Here is a 6,410-nt window from a genome sequence, read left to right as displayed (position 1 = left end):
CCAACCAGCAAAGCAGGGCCCAGCAGCTTGGAAGCCGCATTACGATCACTTCCTGGTTGTGTAGTCAGGCCTGGGGAGATAGCAAATTGAAGTACAGTCTCCTCTTTGGGTCAGAAGTTAGCGTGCACATGCTTTGCAAACATGCTTTTATCAAGCACATTAATCTCTGACAATTAAAAACAAAGAGTACATTTTCAACGGGCCAGCTAAGAAATTTAATTAGTCTAAAAGTTTCCATTGGTGGAAAAGGAAGCCCAACCGAGGGCTGAGATGATCTCTGAAGAGATTTCTTTCCTTTATTTTTCTCTGCAGAAGATCCCTGGGCCTACTTTTTAAAAATTCTTTTTATTAAGGAATCACATATCCATAGTGTAAATCATAATCTGCATGAATGCATGTAGCCTTTTAAGTAGCATTATTCTGTTTCTCTGATTATTAACATAGCTATGTACATTGTAGAAATATTTGAAAATACGGAACGAAAATGCTTATCTTTAATAATCCCACTTGTAATCTTGTCATGCAGCAATCCCTTTTAAAATTCAGGCTAGGCCCTTGTGGGAGATCCAGAAGAAGCTCCTGGCTCCTGGCTTCAGATCAGCTCAGCTCCGGCTGTTGCGGCCAATTGGGGATTGAACCAGCAGATGGAAGACTTCCCTCTCTCTCTGCCTTTTCTCTTTCTGTGTAACTCTGACTTTCAAATAAATAAATAAATCTTTTTTTAAAAAAAATTCAGGCTTTTTTTTTTTTTAAACAGGGGCTGGCGCTGTGGTATAGTGGGTTAGGCCATAGCCTGCAGTGCTAGCATCCCATATGGGCACCGGTGCTGCTCCACTTCTGATCCAGCTCCCTGCTATGGCCTGGGAAAGCAGTCCTTGAGCCCCTGCATCTGTGAGGGAGACCTGGCAGAAGCTCCTGGCTTCTGGCTTCTAATCAGCACAACTCCAACCATTGCAGCCAGTTGAAGAGTGAACCAGCGGATGGAAGACACCCCCCCTTCTCTCCCGCTCTCTCTCTCCCCCCGCCACTCTGACTTTAAAACAAACAAATAAATCTTTAGAAAAACAAAAACAACAACAACAAAAAAACCACCCAGCTGGCCGGTACTGTGGCATAATAGGCTAAGTATCTGCCTGTGGTGCCAGCATCCCTTATGGGTGCTTGTTCGTGTCCCGACTGCTCCTCTTCTGATCCAGCTCTCTGCTATGACCTGAGAAAGCAGTGGAAGATGGCCCAAGTGCTTGGGCTCCTGAACCCATGTGGGAGACTTGGAAGAAATTCCTGGCTCCTGGCTTCTCATCAGTTCAATTCTGGCTGTTTCAGCCATCTGGGGAGTAAACCAGTGGATGGAAGACCTCCCTCTCTGTCTTTCCCTCTCTCTGTCTATAGCTCTACCTCTCAAATAAATAAAATAATAATAAAAAAACACACCTAGCTATACTAATCACATAGAGATTGCTTTTCCGGCCATTGAGCGTAAGCAATACACTATAACAACTATTTACTTAGTATTGACATCACACTAGGTAATTACTGTAGGTAATCTGGGGATGATGTAAAGTATACGGAAGGAAGTACATAGGTTAAGTGCAAATACTGTGCCATTTTCTGTAAGGGATCCTGGTATCCTTGGAAGTCCTGGAACCAGTCTTCAGTAGATCTTGATGGGTAATTATGTGAACACTATAAAATTGGGATTGCATAGTTCACATTGCCTTTATCACTTTTATCATGAGTATTATCACATATTCTTTTGCAACTTGACATTTAGCAGTTGCACAGGATTTTTTTTTTTTTTTTTTTTTTTTTTTTGGACAGGCAGAGTTAGACAGTGAGAGAGAGAGACAGAGAGAAAGGTGTTCCTTTTTCCATTAGTTTACCCCCAAAGTGGCCGCTACGGCCGGTGTGTTGCAGGTGGCGCGCTATGCTGATCCGAAGGCAGGATCCAGGTGCTTCCTCCTGGTCTCCCATGCGGGTGCAAGGCCCAAGGACCTGGGCCATCCTCCACTGCACTCCCAGGCCACAGCAGAGAGCTGGACTGGAAGAGGAGCAACCGGGACAGAATCCGGCACCCCAACCGGGACTAGAACCCGGTGTGCCAGCACCGCAGGTAGAGGATTAGCCTAGTGAGCTGCAGCGCCGACTGTTGCACAGGATTTTATCATGTGACGTTACTGAAATATGGAGACACAGGCTGCAGCAGAGAAAGATGCTCCATGGAGGAGAATGGAATTGTGAGTAGAAAGTGAGTTTTCCAGTTTCTTTCAGTAGCTGAGTTGATGATAGATACAACATTGGGCAAGCAAGGCATCCGGGAACCTATGTAAATACTGAAAAATCTGTGGCCAGATATTATATCAGATTTTTCCCTGTATTTTTATTCTTCTTACAATCTGTCCTCTTTGTCTCAAGAGAGAATGTTGCATGTTAAGTCTTCTGACTTTTTGAGTTCTGACCTTTAATAAATGTGTATTTACCCATTTTTATTTATATGAAAGGCTGAGGGACAGTACCCAATATCCTCAGTAGCTGTGGCTAGGCCAGGACAAAGGCAAGAACCAGGAACTCCATCAGGGTCTCCCATGTAGGTGGCAGGGACTCCAGTCCTTGGGCTGTCACCGGCTGCTTCCCAGGGTGTGCATTAGCAAGAAGCTGGATTGGAAGCAGAGGCGGGACTCAAACCCAGGCTCTCCAATACTCGACGCGGTGTCCCAGGCAGCTGCTCTCCCTGCTGCACTGCCGCGCCGGCCCCACTTCTGCTTCTGAGATTAAATTGGAGAACGGAGAGAGTGCATGTGAGGTGTCTGCCTGAAGTTGAATGGGACTCGGTAATGTTGTTCCAGCAAAGAGGAAGGGAAGTGACGACGCGCTGAGATTTCCGTGGTCTGGAGCGACGGAGGGTGGAAGCGAAATTTCAAGGAGGAGGCAGCTTCCAGCTGTGCCCGGGTACTCAGGGTCTTCCACTCCTCACCCGTCTCAAAGGTGTGGGAGTCTTGGCTTGAGTTCACACGCTGCAGTGGCTCATGGGAGAGCTGATGTGACCCAGTGGGGCCCTTGGCTCGCTATAGACACGCAATGTTTGGTGTCCCGCAGGCTCCTTCATAGTGCAAGATCTATTGACAGAGTTGGGGCCTTTTCTAATCCCTGCCTGTAACGGTTCTGATCACCAAGGATGGGGCTGAAAGCTGCCAGCTCCCCCCCTCCCCTGCAGTCTAGAGGTGTTTTGTACAGAGAGTCCATCAGTGTCAATCCTCAAGGGTTTTTTTCCTGGAGGTGTTACAACTAGTGTATGTCACTGAGTTGATGAGATTTTGGTTCAAGGGTGGATACCTCGTGGTCTTAAGCAAAGATGGGAGAAGGACAAGCATGTGAGTTGCTGTTCTCATATTTTGGATTCTGCTCATTGGAAGAAAGCAAGGACCAAGAAGAAGTCAAATAGAGGTTGCACCTGGAACTTGCGGTTCCCGGAAGTGAGTTGCTTTGCCATCCTCATTGATGGCAACTGATGCAAAACTGATACTCGGTTACAGCAGAAAGGAAAAGGAGAGTTTTGGGGGCTTTCCAACTGGGAATTTTTACATCCACACAAGTGTAATCTGAGGACAGTTCTGGGAGTCTGTTTGTGGTGATGGGGTGGGAAGAAGGATAGGTAAAATTTGAAAACCCAAATACATATTTGGAGGAAGGAGGATAACTGCTTTTAAAGTAATATGAGCTGGGGTCAGCGCTGTGGCATAGCAAGGAAAGCCACTGCCTGCAGTGCCGGCATCCCATATGGGCGCCGGTTCAAGTCCCAGTTGCTCTACTTCCCATCCAACTTTCTGCTATGGAAGCAGCAGAGGATGGCCCAAGTCCTTGGGCCCCTGCATCTGCGTGGGAGACCTAGAAGAAGCTCCTGGCTCCTGGCTTCTGATCAGTGCTGCTCTAGCCGTTGTGGCCATCTGGGGAGTGAACCAGTGGATGGAAGACCTCTCTCTCTCTCTCTCTCTGCTTCCTTCTCTCTCTGTAAATAAATAAATCTTTTTTTAAATTAATATGAGCTATATAGATGTGAAGACTTTTAAATCTTTTCTAATGAGGATGTATGTAAACAAATCTTGAAAAAGAGCTTTAAGCTGTAGAAGGTGAACGAAAGTGTACAGAAAGTTCAGGCCTCATGTTAGCTAAATGGCTAATCAATAGCAGTTAAGCACCATAGACCCAGGGCTGGAGGGGGTTTGGAGAACATCTAGCCCAGAGTTTGGAAAACTATAGCCCAGGTGAGCCAAATCCAGCCTAGCTGCCTGATTTTGAAATAGGCTTCCAGTTACGAATGGCTTGTACCTTTCTAAATGGTTGGAAAAATTTTTTTAAAAAGTATTATATTTCACGACACGTGAAAACTTCAAAATTCAGATTTAAGGGTCTATAGATAAAGTTCCTTTAGAACACAGTTATTCTTATCCATTTAAGCTTTGTTCACTGCCACTTTTGTGTTGCAAGGACAGAATTGAGTGGTTGCAACAGGCAAGCTAGGGCTTGCAAAACTTAAAATATTTATCTCTGGCACGTTATAGAAAAAAATTGCTGACTGCTAATCTATATCAAGGTTTAAGGCTGGCGCCGCGGCTCACTAGGCTAATCCTCCGCCTTGTGGCTCCGGCACACCAGGTTCTAGTCCCGGTCGGGGTGCCAGATTCTGTCCCGGTTGCCTCTTTTCCAGGCCAGCTCTCTGCTGTGGCCAGGGAGTGCAGTGGAGGATGGCCCAAGTCCTTGGACCCTGCACCCCATGGGAGACCAGGATAAGTACCTGGCTCCTGCCTTCGGATCAGCGCGGTGCGCCGGCTGCAGCGCACTGGCCACAGTGGCCATTGGAGGGTGAACCAACGGCAAAAGGAAGACCTTTCTCTCTGTCTCTCTCTCTCACTATCCACTCTGTCTGTCAAAAAAAAAAAAAAAAAAAAAAAAAAAGGTTTAGCCAAAAAACCAAAGTCCTGTAAGTGTGACATTTTCCAGGTTTAGATGGCTGAGTAGTACTAGTAGGGGATTCTCTTCTTCCCCTGACTCCTTGTAGTTCCAAAGGTCTCTCCTCATATAATTTTCTTAGTCTTTTTTTTAAAAAAGATTTATTTAATTAATTTATTTGAAAGGTAGAGTTATAGAGAGGCAGAGAGAGAGAGAGAGAGAGGTGTCTTCCATCCGCTGGTTCACTCCCCAGATGGCCAAAATGACTGGAGCTGTGCTGATCAGAATCCAGGAGCCAGGAGCTTCTTCTGGGTCTCCCATGCAGGTGCAGGTGCTCAAGGACGTAGGTCATCTTCTACTGCTTTCCTAGGCCATGGCAGAGAGCTGGATCGGAAGTATTGCACACTGGCGCCCATATTAACCCTGCAGGCGGCAGCTTTACCTGCTACGCCACAGCACCGGCTCCATAGAATTTTCTAGAGTGTACCCACAAGTATTTTTGACAAAGCTAGATATGTTTTTTTGTTGTTGTTCTAATGCCTTTTTAAAGGATTAATTAAGCATTTAGCCGACCTTTCGTGTGGAAGCCTGAAATGTGATCTTGTGATCAGCCTGAAATGTTTTTGTAAATCAGGTTCTGAGTCCATCAGTAGGATGCTCATTACCATTCGGGCACTAGTCAGGAGTTGGGGTTTATTGCAACCGAGTGGCCAATTGCCACTTGGAATTATCGTAGTATCAGAAGTTCCCATGGTTGGAGGGGACCCAAAATTCTAACTGCTTAACGATGAATCATTGACTAAAGAGATCACAATGTTGTCTAGTCAAATATTAGAAATAAAAACAGAGTTGCTTCTTCAAAGACTAGCACATCAGCTTTCTTAGTCATTTTGAAACCCAAATGCAAACTCGCAAACACAATTTGGATATATTCTCAAGGCTTTAATTATTATTAATAATTATTAAAAAAATCTCTGTAATTACAGTCTCACAACTTTCTAACTCATTCTACTGTTTTCAGTTTGAGTGTTCCACACAGGTGTTTTTATTTTATTTTATTTTTGTATTTATCATTATCTGTATCAGTATGGAAATGGAGGCATTTCAAGCCTGGCATTAACCAGTAGGTTAATCCTCTGCCTGCAGTGCCGGCATCCCATATGGGTACTGGTGCTAGTCCTGGCTGCTCCTCTTCCGATCCAGCTCTCTGCCATGGCCTGGGAAAGCAGAATAAGATGGCCCTAGCACTTGGGCCCCTGTATCCATGTGGGGGACCTGGCTCCTGGTTTAGGATCAGCTTGGCTCCAGCTGTTGTGGCCGTTTGGAGAGTGAACCTATGGATGTGTTAGGTAGGAAGTCAGATATGAGCTTATGTGTGTGTGACAAAGGTCTAAAGAGAACACATCTATGTCCAGCATATGCATCTGCATATGTGAATACTGAGGCAGCCCAGTATTTGCATCCTG

The sequence above is a fragment of the Oryctolagus cuniculus genome, chromosome 4 (genome assembly GCF_964237555.1).
Source record: "Oryctolagus cuniculus chromosome 4, mOryCun1.1, whole genome shotgun sequence".
NCBI lineage: Eukaryota > Metazoa > Chordata > Mammalia > Lagomorpha > Leporidae > Oryctolagus > Oryctolagus cuniculus.
Note: the sequence above shows the minus strand (reverse complement) of the source record.